Source organism: Vulpes lagopus, chromosome 11 (assembly GCF_018345385.1).
Source record: "Vulpes lagopus strain Blue_001 chromosome 11, ASM1834538v1, whole genome shotgun sequence".
NCBI classification, from domain to species: Eukaryota; Metazoa; Chordata; class Mammalia; order Carnivora; family Canidae; genus Vulpes; species Vulpes lagopus.
The window spans coordinates 57927908-57942303 of record NC_054834.1 but is presented as its reverse complement, the minus strand read 5'-3'; the positions used below and the strand labels follow the sequence as shown (position 1 = coordinate 57942303).

At 42.9% G+C, this 14396-nt stretch overlaps 1 long non-coding RNA gene across 1 annotated transcript; it reads left to right on the top strand.

Annotated features, from left to right (window-relative positions):
- The first annotated feature begins 1550 nt into the window (after positions 1–1550).
- Positions 1551–11830, top strand: LOC121471478. The gene is made up of 3 exons (XR_005982693.1): positions 1551–1819; positions 5607–5715; positions 8082–11830. It is a non-coding gene; the product is annotated as an uncharacterized LOC121471478 (long non-coding RNA).
- The last annotated feature ends 2566 nt before the right edge of the window (positions 11831–14396 follow it).

Here is a 14396-nt window from a genome sequence, read left to right as displayed (position 1 = left end):
AGTGGAAAACCACATTTCATCAGTTTTTCTCCACCTCTGGCAGGATTCCTAGCATCTTTGCTCTTCATTTTCAGGAGGAGGCCGGGTCTAACAGTGGCCCTGGGGAGGGCTCTGGGGGTTCCCAGCAAAGTGGTCGCCAACAATGCTGTGCTGTGTGTGAGCACACTGCTCCTCCATCAAGAGGTGGACTCTATTTCTTTGCCTCTTAAATCTGAGGTGGTTTTCTCTGACCAACCCAACATGACAGATGTGACATTCTGGGACTTCAGAGCCCAGCCTCAAGACAACAACAACAAAACCCCGGCAGCCTTGTTGTCACTGTTATGCACAAGGAAATCCAGCTGTACCACTAGAGGGAGGCCACATGGGAAGGGCTCTTGAGAGGAGATGCCACACAGGAGGCCCTCAGAGGGAAACTGAGGCACCTTAGCTGAAGGTCATCAATCACCATGGGCCCCAGACTTTCCAGGTCAGCCTGGCTGCCAGCTGAATCTGCACAGCTATGTGAATAAGCCCAGCCAACACCACAGGGGGTGGAAGGAGGCCCAGTCAACCCACAGAATCATGAAAAACAATGAGTCATTGTTTAAAGTTGCCAAGTTTGGGGATGGATGGTTATGTGATAATTATCTTGGTGTAGGTAGCAACGCATGCCCGGGGGGCACACAGGTCTCTGATTGGAAAGGTGTGCTTTACCTGTGTCCTCCCTGGAAACCTTGGTGGCTGCCCATAAAAATGCTGGGCAAATGGAAAAAGCCTATGTCGGTTTGCTTTGTGTGGGTTTATAGCTCTTTCCAATGTAGTAGAAAGAGCAAGGCCTTTGGGGTTCAAATACTTGGATTAGCATAGTTGGCTCCGCCTCTTTCCAATGAACCACCACGAACAAGACATCTCGCCTCCCTGTGTCTTTCTAAAACCTAGACATAATCTCAACTTTACACACAAGGTTCTCTTGTGAAGATGCAATGAGATTTACTCCACAAACATTTGCTGAGCTCTTTCAATAAACCTGACGCTACCCATTACACTGTCAGCTCTTAGAGAACAAGCTCTTTGTACTATCACTTTTTTCTAAAAGTTCCAAAAATATTTATTGAATGGATGCATTGTGACAGATTCCCGGTGACACAAAGATGAATGCCGAATTGATTTCGGAGAAGCTCAAAGTTAAATGGTAAAGAATGTGTACAAAACGACACCGCGGTATACAAAAATGTCACTATTACGTAATCTTTTAAATGCAGTGATTCACTAATTCATTAATTACACTCACTAAGTCTCCCACCTCATTCACAGGAGGATTTTGCAGAAGCTTAAAAAAAAATCATCATCTATAAAAGGATAAAATGTAACTGAGAGAACCAGGGCAAAGGGAAAATAAAGACCAATAGAATGATTTGTTAATCTCTAACTTCATTGCAACATTGTTTTCAAACCGGTAGTTTCACTTAAGATAATTAATCCATCACTAGTGCCAAGATTTCCAGGAGCAATAAAATCGGTTAAATTAGCCACCTGTAGTTTTGCCTTCAACAGAGCCACCCAGATTTCACTGTAGGTTTCAAATGATTTTAATTGGTAGTAAAGCTCTTGGGGAAACGGTCCCTCCCCCAGTTAGGTTAAGTTGGTTAGTTCAGGCAAGGACGTAACCCTTACGCACATGGCAAGCAGGTGGGAAGCGGTGGAGACTGGCAAGTAAAACCTCAAAAGCAGTTAGTAACTAAAAACTGAGCTTCGGACTCCTGACTCTGTCACTTACTAAATATGTGACTTGAGCAGGTGACCTTTCTGAGCCTCGGCTTCTCTGTCAATACAACAGGTGAGTAACAGCATTTGCCACGTGAGGTTTTTGTAAGAATTAAATGAGATACTCTGCATCGCATAAGGTCCATTTTCATGAATGTTCGCTGTACGAGTTATCACCATCGTAGCAGAGGGAGGGTGGATGGTGGAAAGGAGAGGGTCTCTGGTTCATGGACAGCCATAATTTTATTGTAAGTCTGAGTAGGTGCATATTAATTAGGACGCTTTGGTAGCAAGTGGAATTGAGTTAATTATCGATGGTTTGAAAATTATCAATGTGCTTTTAGAGTTAGCTTGTCAGACCACGTGACCTTCCCCCTCATCTTCCTGAAGCATCCTTCTTTCTGCCTAGGGAGACTAAAATTGTTACAGAGGAGTGCAAAGAGGATGTCCAGCTTCTGGCACTTGAATGTAGGATTTTTCTAGACCACCCTAGCTTTGCAAGACAGACTCTCAAGGGAGGTTTGCATATCTGCCTTCCTCCATCTTCATTTTTCAGGGTCCAGGCTTATAGGGCTCGAAAGAGGAAGTCCCATATCAGGAGGAAAGCCTGCCCTAGAGGTATTGTAGGAGGAAGGATTAAAGGAGGCAAATCAAGTGTTTCGGTGTGAGTCCTGGTTTTCCCTCTCTAGGCTTCAGCAGGAGTCTTGTGCCCTGTTTTCCATTTGGGCCTCTGGGAGGGAGACATCTTGATGGCCGCTCTAAAGCCACAAGCAGAACAATCACACACATCCATTAGATTTGGCAGCTCAGCTCGATCAGTCACAGGCAGTCTTGAGGTGTAGGTTTTCTGAGCTGTTCCCAAGCATTGAGGGCTGCCATAAGCTGGCCATGCTGGAGCAAGGCCTCTCTCCCCAACCCAGAAGTGGGTGGAACCCCGGGGGGTGGGGTGGCCCACTGGCTGGAAGCCAGACAAAGGATGAGGCAGGGGGTCAGCAGTCTGCAGCCAGGAACAACGAAAGGAGACCAAGGGAGCACAGGGAAGAACGGGCCACATCGGATACTTCACCCCTCCGTCGGCCCCTGTCATGTTGCTGAAAGAAGCCCGTTCTGTGTGACCTTGGACAGACCCCTTACCATCCTGGGCCTCTAGCTCCCCATCTGTGAAATGAAGAGGTGGATGGGATAATCTCCAAAGCTCCCTCTTGTCCTGAAATCCTAGGATTCTACAACTCAGTGTCAATCTTTCTCCTAATGCACACACTTTGTAATAATAACACGATTTAATTAAAGTCATAGGTAAACCTGGTATCCCAGGAGAGTTGCAACAGTTATAAGGTTTCATACTTAGTGCGTTTCAGATGCATCCCCTCAACAAAGATGTCCTCTGTCATTATATTCAATATAATGTTAAGTCAAAAAGACTTAACAGAATTAGCAAACTTCTTTTTTGTGAATTGCAAGAGCAGATATTAAAACTCTATATTCCTTACTACTCAGCCATAAAATGCAACAAACTACCGATCTGTGCAACAATATGGACGACTCTCAAAATAATTCTGCTGAGCGAAGGAAACCAGACACAAAAGAGGACATTTCATATGATTCTATTTGATTGAGCTTTCTGTCTATGGTGACAGAAGGCAGATCAGTGGCTGCTTGGGACGGGGGTACCCAGAGGGGATTTACAAAAGGGGCATGAGGAAACTTTTGGGGGTAATGGATATGTTCACAGTCTAGATTGTTCAGTAATGGTCTCATGAGTGTATACATGTGTCAATACTTGGGAAATTTGTGTGCTTTAAATATATGTAGTTTATTGTGTGCCATTTATACTTCAATAAACCAGGGTTTTTAAAAAGATTTTATTTACTTGAGAGAGAGAGAGTAAATGAGAGAGCAAGCATGAGCAGGGAGTGGAGCAGAGGGAGAGGGAGAAATAGACTCCCAGCATGCAGTGGGATATGGGGCTCAACACCAGAAATCCAAGATCATGATCCGAGGTGGAGGCAGACACTTAACCGACTGAGCCACCCAGGGTGTCCCTCAAAAACCTGTTTTTAAAAAGATTAAATTTTACAGAGTAAAAGAAACTTTATATATTCCTTCATTTGTCAGCCTCAGTAGGGAGTTATGCTGAAATTAAAATTCTCTTAGCTATTACATATGAGGAGAAAAAAACAGTGAAATAATATATCTGTATATATATGATATATAATGTATAATATGTGATATACAAATATATTACAAATTATATTATAAATAATATATAATGTATATAAATGTATATTTATATATAATACGTAAAGTGCATGATCAAATAAGGCCTGTCCTTTAGTGGTCACAACACTGAAATCAGATCAACTAGACTTGACTAGGAAAAGTTATCATCCTACAAAGTAACAAGAAGTTAAATCATACCATACTTTTCTAAAATATACACGGTTTGAAGTACTTAAACCTCAAGGATTGGGCAGCCCCGGTGGCCCAGCGGTTTGGTGCTGCCTTTGGCCCAGGGCATGATCCTAGAGACCTGGGATCCGGTCCCGTGTTGGGCTTCCTGCATGGAGCCTGCTTCTCCCTCTGCCTGTGTCTCTGCCTCTCTCTCTCTGTGTGTCTCTCATGAATAAATAAATAAAATAAAATAAATAAATAAACCTCAAGGATTTAAGTAATAAAATTATCAGGTGTTTAGGTTTTGCTCAATCAGCACTTAGATGCTGTTTGCTTCCTTTTGGATGCTTTGCCTACAATCAAAGTATGCTATCACCAGTGAGCAGTTATGTCTCATTTATAGTCATCAGGTAGAAACAGCAGATCTTCCACCTTGGGTGTGGCTAGCTGAGAGAAAGCAGAAGAAATGAACACTCACCTTTAAAAGACCAAATGAGGGCAGCCCGCCTGGCTCAGCGGTTTAGTGCCACCGTCAGCCCAGGGCCTTGATCCTGGAGACCCGGGATCGAGGCTCCCTGCATGGAGCCTGCTTCTCCCTCTGCCTGTGTCTCTATGAATAAATAACTTTAAAAAGCCTTTACAAAAAATAAAGGACCAAATGAAAATTCTTTTTTTTTTTTTTGTCTTTAATTTTTTTTTATTTATTTATGATAGTCACAGAGAGAGAGAGAGAGAGAGAGGCAGAGACACAGGCAGAGGGAGAAGCGGGCTCCATGCACCGGGAGCCCGATGTGGGATTCGATCCCGGGTCTCCAGGATCACGCCCTGGGCCAAAGGCAGGCGCCAAACCGCTGCGCCACCCAGGGATCCCCAAATGAAAATTCTTAAAGATGATGCTTATCAGTATTGCTTGTGTTCAATTAATTTTAAAGCAATTTCATAAATTAATATAGAAGTTTATTTTGATTTTTTACCTTGCAAATTCCTCATTGTTATGCCTTTTGGTCCTCTTATTCAGAAATTTTTTGTAGAGAGGAAGAGGGTGGGGAAAGAGCAGAGGGAGAGAGAGAATCCTAAGCTGGCTCCACGCCCATTGTGGAGCTCAACCTCTTGACCATGAGATCATGACCTGAGCCAAATTCAAGAGTTGAATGCCTAACCGACTGAGCCAACCAGGCATCCCGAGGAAAAGTTTTTAAGAAGCAAGCACCACAACTCAGAGCGGGAGCATGAGAAAAGCATGTCAGAATAGTGAGAACCAGAAATCCCCTGTTCTGGAGAAATCTGCAGATTTTAAATGATTAGCAGAAGGCCAGCTCGGTTCACATGATGGCATATGCGTTCTTAGTAAAACTTCAAACGGCTCTTTGTTTTCAGGTGTTAGGCTAGTGGGCAACCGAACTAAGGCCATAGCCATTAGATTTCGCTCATGTAAAGGCTCAGGTTGACTTTAGATTCTTCTCTTACAGTGAGACTGTCACAGCCGAGATTTAGGCACATAGTGACTCAACATTTCCAGCTGCATTTCACATTCACTGAAGGACCCCTTCGTTCTGAAGCAGTTGAAAACTTAAACTGGTAAGATCAGTGGCTATCTGTGTTTCATTGCCCTGTCATACCCGAATAGCAGTGGAGAATGAGGTTCAGAATACCAACCAAGGGAATCGAGCCTTCTGGAATATGGATGAGCTAGGAATACTTATGAGATCATTTTACTGGGGATGGTGGGTGGGAAGTTCTGGTGAGAGTGGGTGGGTGTGTGGAGGGCAAGACAAAGTATTTGTAGTGGACATTTCCTCTCCTGGTGATGGCCATCAGGTTCTACTTTGAGGCAAGCACCCCTCTCCCATCACCAGCCATGTGGTCTGGGTGGGATCAACCCTAGCTCCATTTTAGGATGAGCTGTAATTGGCATAAGCCCCTCTAGGCCCCTTGGTCACCATGGTCTTTCCAAAATAGGCACATAGTGCAATCGAAGGCAAGTAGATGCAAGGAGGTATTGGGACATCTGAGGGGAACAGTTTGCTCTCCCTGCAGTGGGAGTATCACAAGAAACTCTCTTCCTCTGAAGAGTCCTGAGAAGGACTACACGCTTGGGCCGCTTGGATTCTGAGCACCTCTTGGGCCCCTGGACAGGTCACCCACTTGTTTAAACTCTACCTTTGCCATAGTTCCCTAGAGAGGGCTTTGCTTCTGCAAATGCGTGTAGGCATCCCACCTTGATGGGAGCAGCTTTTATTCTTTTATTACTTCCAGACCATTTGGGCCCTAGTGAAATAGTAGCAGCTAATTCACAACTGGGTACTTGTTCTGTACAGGCATTATGCTGAGTAATTTATGTGTATCATCTAATTTTCTTGAGGTAGCTACTATTCTTATTCTCATACCTATTTTATGGATGGGAAAGACAAGGGCTAGAAGAGTTAAGAAACTTGCCCATGTTCACACAGGTGGCAAGGTCAGGGCCAGGACTTGAACTCTCCCAGGCCACATGGAAGGGTAGAGGTTACTGCTAAAAATGCTAGTTATTAGTGGGAGAAGCCAGAGAGGCTGGTCTAACATCTCTGAGGCATAGAGAGGCTATAGCTGACATTTCCTCCTCACCAGGAGACAAAAGCAGAAAAACAAACATTGCTTAGCAGCACACATACTTCCATCAGGTTCAATTATATGAAACCCCAGGATCATGTATTTCCGATTAGAAATTTTCCAATGAGCTCCACTTTGGGGGAAAAGAACTGAAATTTCCTCTGCTGTGTCACTTTTGCTTTGTCAGTGTGTGTGCTGGATTATGGTCGGTAAGAGGATGGGGGTGGGGCAGGACAGGAGCTGGAAAGGGAGGCTGGATAGAAATGTGGAGGGTCCTGAATGACTCGCTGAAGTCCTGAGTTTTGCACAAGACAGTGTCTTGGACAATTGTCTTAGGGACAAAGGTGAATCCAAGAGGTAACGTGAGTTGAGCTTCAAGGAGGTGGAGTGGGAGCACCCCAATTCTAAAATGGGCAGATCCCACAGCAGAGAATTGCAGAGGCTGGTGCCCAGATCTCCACCTCATGAGAATGGCTTTGGAATTTTGTATCTCTTGCATCATATGTAAACAAATTGATTCATTTGACAAACATTTACTGATGTCGCTATGTGCCATGCACTAAGAGCTATAAGGATAAATAAGAGAGAGTCCCTGTCCTCAGGGAGCTTATAGTTTAACGAAGAAAATAAATATTTGAAAAATAAAATACTATATGCTAAGTGCTAAAATAGAGGTATATGAATAACTCTGACAAAGAAGCTTCAAAAAGATAATATTAGGGCTGAGGCTTGACAGATAAGTGGGGATTTTTCAAGGACATTATAGGAAGGAAAAATTCTAGGCAGAGGAACTGAGGTTTGCAGGCATGTAAAGGAATGTGGTCTGTGCATAGATCAGCATCATTAATTTGTGAGGCTACAGTATAGGATGTCTCAAGGAGGATTTGGTTTGTGGGGGTAAGCAGTATGGGAGAGGCAAAGCCTCAGAACAATTCCGACATCAAAAGGGCATTAACATGGAATGGATTTGTTTCTCTTTTTTAAGTTGGCTGAGAGGTCAGATAACAGGACATAAGTTATGATATATACCAAGGTATGTCAGTCAGTGTATAATTAGGAGAGAGAAATCATATAGTCATTGTAACAGGGAAAGTACAATATAAAGAATTATTAACCCTACAGGGATTTGTGATAATGAATGATTAGTAAGAAGAGAACTCTAAAGAATACAGGATATAATATATATAATATATTATAGATATATTATAGATATATTATAATATAATATAACATTATATAATATATTATATCTAATAGCAATTACCCCTAAGGTTGAGTTAGAGCACTGAAGGAAGACCCCTCATGGCCCCTAAGGTCTCTGAGACCTTATTGGATTTTTTTTTTTTTTTTTTTAGGTAAGCTCCGTATCCAGCATGGAACCCAACATGGGACTTGAACTCATGACCCTGAGATCAAGACCTGAGCTGAGATCAAGAGTTGATGCTGAACCAACTGAACCACCCAGGCTTCCTGAGACCTTACGGGAGAAGGTATGGCCATGGCTCACTGCATGGCAAAGAAGTCTCTACGGTGCTGCGCCTGTAAAACTTGCTGTAAATCTGCTCTCTGGAGTGGGTGCCATTATAAAACTGCCTGAGAGGGGGACCAGGGGAAACTGGCTGCTGGACCACCATGCACTTCAGGGGCAAGACACTAGAGAAGTCTGCTTCATATAAATCCCAGGTGCTGCAGGAGCCTGCTGTTGGGGGAAACCATACAGGAACTCAAGTATATGGCAGAAACCAGGAAATAAAATCCTTTTCTCCTGCAATGTCTCTCTAGTGCCCTCTGCTGACAAAGCCCCAGTGTCAGCCGATCTGCTGAAGGCCCAGACCCATTTTCACAGAACAGGCCAGAAGGTTGAATTGGAGCTGAAGGGCAATAAATCTAGAACTGGCACCCGAGGACAGGTGAAAATACTTCTGACATACTCTGAGAGAATTATTTTCACACTAAGTTCATGCTTTCAAAGTGTCGTACCTAATAAAATCTTTCTCAGTGGTTAAAAATCTGTCCTGGAAGACTTGTACCAGCATGCCCCACTTACTAATATGACCTTTTGGGTATTAATATGGGGGAAAGTTGTTTCCATTTGTATTTGCAATCAAAAGTGGCGTCGTGGACCTTATTTTTAAATGGTAGTTAAGAACAGGAGCTTTGGAGTTGACAAATCTGGGTGTGGCCACTTACTGGACTTCCCAGAGCACATAAATACTATCAGACTGCTAATAATAGCTCAAAGACTAATAGCTACTATGTAATAACACTTAAAGTAATTTGCTACATGCTAGGCATAACAATGGCTTTAAAATGTTATTTATTCATCCAGTATTGTGTATCAATATTAATTAAATCTTGGAATTTGGGAAAGAGACCGGTTACAAAGGTCATGAAGTTATATCAATATGGCAGTTAGAGTACAGCGCTCTTTTCCCTATACTTCTGAAACACCTTATTTGTGTACCTATGATGGCAGTTATTTCATTCTCTCTGGCATCATGGTATTATAGGAGATGGTTTTCACAGTGATTTCTTCATGATGAATACTGTTTAGTCATTTTCCTTTTCCCTCCAGACTATTAAAAATTATGTATTTTGCATAATAGGCACTCAGATAATTGTTAAAATGAAATTTTTATTTTGCCAGCAGTCTTTCCTTATTCTTGCATGTCTTGAAATTCTTACAAACTCCTTGTAAAGCTGTAAAGGGAGAAAAAAGGTTTAACAATCTTGTTTCACAGAAGAAGATTCTTAGACCTGCCTAAGGTCACACGGTAGTTTAAGGACAGGCTCAGAACTAGGATCTCAGTTTCCTTAATGTGGTTACTCATTTGTCAAAGAGTGATCGAGGTGCCATGCTGGGCTCTATAGTTCTACTAATTAAGCACAAAATCTTTGCTTTCAAAAAGCGGGCACTATACTGGGGGGAGGGGCAAGTAAAAATAATCCTTTGAATACCAAGCGATGTGACAAGGGCACTACAGGGAAATGTGGGCTGATATTGAGCTGATGTCCAAACTAGCATGTTGGCCCAAATACGGAAATATTTTTATGTCATTGATCAATAGCCTCCTCCCCTGCTATCTTCTCCCAGATATTCCCATGATCCAGAAACTAAAGGATTAATGCACTAGTATCCAGAACTCTGTTCCAGTTGTTGGCATCAGGCTGATGTTTTGATTGATCATTCCCAAAGCAAAACCAGTTTTTTTAAATACATCTTTTTTTGAAAAAAGATTATTTATTTATTGAGAGAGAGCGAGACAGAGACAGAGACACAGGCAGAGGGAGAAGCAGGCTCCATGCAGGGAGCCCAACGGAACTCGATCCCAGGTCTCCAGGATCACACCCTGGGACGAAGGCAGCGCTAAACTGCTGCACCACTGGGGCTGCCCTAAATATATCTTTACATATTTTCAATATCCCCCCTGGGAAAATGCATAGAGAGTTAGATTTTGATGAGAATGTAGCTCAGGAGAGGGACCTAATTCTGAACAAAAGATTAAAAAACATTTCAAGAACTGGGAAAAGACTTTCAAAAAATCTAATTATAATATGTTATAGAGAATTAGTAAAATCCATATATTATGTAAGATCATATCATGGAGTAAACTGAGTGAAGGCTATAAAAGACTCTTTTTGCAACTTCTTATGAATCTTTAATTATTTGAAAATAAAAGTTTTTTTTAATGTGAAGGAAGCCTATTATTAATTACAAAGATATTCGATATGCCATTGCAAATGGAATTCTGCTTGTGTTTAATTAAAATACACAAATTTTAGTGAAAAAAAAAGATCAAGTCTAAAATGGATCTGAAATATTTCACATCACCAGTTTGCAGTATAACATAGGCACATCTTATGATGGTCAGATATACAGGACTTGGACTTATGAGAGGTCCCTCCTCCTGAGGATCTCCGTCACACATGCCCATTCCCCATGATGCCCACGGCACCTGCTACATGGCCCATTCCTGGAAATATAGATCGCCGGGTAGTCCTGGGAAACACTGATTCACAGCTGCCATCATCACTTCCCTCAGCCATCACTCGGAGAACTTGGTCAGGAAGGTTCTAGAATCTTCCCCTTTGCGCAAACTGGAAGTATTCGGTTCAAGCAAGGACATAGTCATTATCCTTAAACTCTCCCAAACCAAAGGCAGACCTCACCACACAGATGAGGCATGATAGTCCACAGGACTTCCCCTTTACTCTCTGAGCAGTCTAACTGAAATTACCAGAATTTTAGAAAGCCATTTCTCCTTCTTCTTCAAAGTCACAGGATGGGTAAAGACAAGCTCAGTTTGCATTACTAGACAGAACACGAAATCTCAGTCTGTGGCATCAGCATGCAGATTTAAAGTGATCTGCATAGCTTTCTTAGAGATCAGTGGGTGGATGTTTGCCTTATATAAAAATAAATAAAGTGCCCATTATGGTGAGTTTCCCAAAACCAGAGTCAGCTCCAAAGGCAACTCCAGAAGCTAAAACAAAGGACAGCTCCCTTGGATGAAATGACTTTACACACAGCACACACATACACACACACACACACACACACATCTACACACACAATTGGGCACATACACTTACATATTTGAGTCTAAGATTTTACTTACTTTACATACACATATATATGTTTTAGTTCTTTGGTACCCCACAAGAAAATAAAATAGCTCAACATAAACACACAGCCACAAATGAAATTAAACTTTAAGAATATCTTTTTACCCCTCCTCTCAGTGCATGTAAATACACATGAACAAACACATATAGTCGCTCTAATGCAACCACTAGGTGAGGTGCGTCAAAATCATACATTAAATAGCAAATGAGAAATTCCCTATCTGCCAAAGTGCGGAGGTGTGCTGACCAGAGCAGAGGCTGGGATGGAAATAAGCCATAGAATGTTAGCATTAGGAGGTATGTTAGTTGGTCTCCAAAGATGGCCCCAAAGTACTACTTTTCCTAGTAGTGACACTTTTGTGTGGTCCCCTCCCACGATAAATCTGGGCTGACCCTGCTATTTGCTTTAACCAGTAGAATGCAGTGGAAGTGATGCTGAACAATAAAAGCATTTGTAACAATCGATTGCTGTATAGAATTTAAAATAAAAGGTATTATATATCTTATTGTCTGTTGTGTCTATTCATTTTTTATAGTGATAAAGTATAAAATACACACCAACACATACAAAAGTGTGTATATCTCACACACACACATGCATGCATACACACACTTTCCCCCCAGAAAGCTGGTTGTTGAACATTCACCAGCACCATTGGACTTGCCTCATCTCAATGTACCTTCCTGGAGTTGTAATCATCTGGAAAACAACGAAGTCCTCAATCTTTTTACTCTGAAATTCGAAGTTACTAAAATCTAGCAGAGTGGACTGAGGTGGCCCTTCAATTCCTGTGATAGGAAATACAAAGCAATCATTGTGATAAAACTCCCTGTGAGGACAGAAAGAGCCGGGAGCCATGGGCTCGCTTCTGCATCATGCAAAGGAAAATGATGATCTTGAGTCTACGAGAAGCCTTGGCTCAACTTTCGGAAAGGCAAGCTTCAAGAGAACACCCGTGGCAGTGACGCTGAGTTGCCCCACCACAGGGAATTTGGGGTGATCTTGACGTAGAGCACTTTGGCATAAAGACCATGGGCCTCTGTCCCAGGTCTGGCCTGCCAGAGTCTCAGCAGGCAGTGAGATCTAGGCCCCTCGCCCCCGGGGGTGACAGTACTGAGCAGAAACTTCCCTGCACACAGCGCAGGTTTCAGCTGAGCAAGCAGGCAGCAGCCCGGAGTACATGCAGGAGGCTTCAGGCTCCAGGAGGTCAGTCTGACTTTCAGCTTCAGAAGCCAAGCTGGGCTAATGCCCCAAGTCCCAGAAGGCTTTTGGCTCTAAGTAAAGTTTTAGTGTCAGATGAGATTTATTTTCTAGAGAAGTAGCAGAAGCTTAATTTTAAAACGGAAGAGGGGAGGGGGGGGTGAGAGGGAAGGAGAGAAGGAAAAAAAAAAAAAAAACATTTTGCCTGGTCTTTAAAGACCAGCTCTAAGTTGGGTTCAAATGGCCAAGGGCATGACGTTCATCCTTAAAACGGAAGTGGAGTGGGGATGAAAGTTCTCACATAAAACACATCCTGGTAGGTTGCCAAAGGGCAATGTCTTAGCTTTTACTGGAGAGCTTGCGACCCAAGCCAGAGGTAGGGAACTAAACGCAGAGAGTGTTTCCTAAAGGAAGAAGGTACTTTAAAATGTATGGTTATTTATTTATTTATTTAGATTTTATTTATCTATTTGAGAGATAGAACGAGTGGGGGAAGGGGCAGAGGGAGAGAAAGAAGCAGACTCCCTACTGAGCAGGGAGCCCCATTGTGGGACTCAACCCTAGGACCACCCCCCAACCCCCATGACTCCCATGACCCCCCAACCCCACCTTGCTGAAGGCAGACACTCAAACAACTGAGCCACCCATGTGCCTCTGTATGGTCTTTTTAAAGAACTGTTTCCTTGCCCTCCAAATTTGAGGCCCAACCAGGGACAGACCCCGAGTTACTAAGTTCCAGCTGTAGATCTCACCTAAGTCACTTAAACCCTCTGAGTCTCTGTTCTCTCATATTGGTGGAGTAACACCCGCCTCCCTGGAGTATTGTGCGGGTCAAATAAGAATACAGGTGAAGTGCTTGGCATATTGCAAATGGCCAGTACGTGGTAGCGAGAATTGTTTCTACTGAGGCCTTTCAATCAGACTTAGATCAGCTGTGCTTCACACTAGATTTTTTGGTCTATGACCGTGTTCAGCTTTACTTAGGGCTTATTTCTTTAAATGTTCCTCTAAAATTAGGAATTTCTTCCTTAATCGTTTCTACAGAAAAAGTTGTTGAGGATGTTTGACGAGAACAGGCTCCTGGGACTTAGGAAAAACAACCCAGTTTGACGTGTAGCCCTATATAGGTACTATCATTCATCTTTTAAAAATGTTACCTAAATTTCAGGCGTAGTGTGTAGAGGGAGAGAAACAGCCTCTAAAGGACTGTGCAAAGCAAATTTATGAGAACGTGTATATTTGGCAGGGGGGGGGGGTCCCCCTGGTGATTCTGATGTGCTCCCCTAAATATGTATTTGAATGAATGGATTTCCACACCCTAAACCCCACAGTGGAGAATCTCTGGGAGCATGTTCAAATTCTGTTGCCAAGCTGTGCTCACTTGCCCTAATTTCCAGTTAACTTTAGCATGCCCAGAGGGTATGGCACAACACTTTTAGACGTTCTGAGGACTTACCAGACAGATATTTCGTGTCCTGATAGGTCCTTGGCTCTGTCGGGGCTTGCCCTGCCCTCACCTGAGCCAGAGTCCGCACAGGTATTTATGGGTGGCCTCGCTTTGTTCCTACAGCCTGTTTGAGGGAAGAGCCCTTTATTTAAGTCCAGTGTCATCTTGACAAGTAGCAGAAGTGGGATTCATTCTGCTCTTTTCACAGGGACTAATATGTTAAGTTAGCATAACTTTGGGTCATTAGCCTCTTCTGAAGACCCTATGGAATTCTTTATAACCCCTTACAGATGTTGGTGCCAGAGTGGGAGTTCCACCTGCAATTGCCAGAGAGTTGGTTTGGCTCTGATTCAAGTGCCACTCCTTTCTAGACTGTGGTTCCTGCATTCTGTTCAG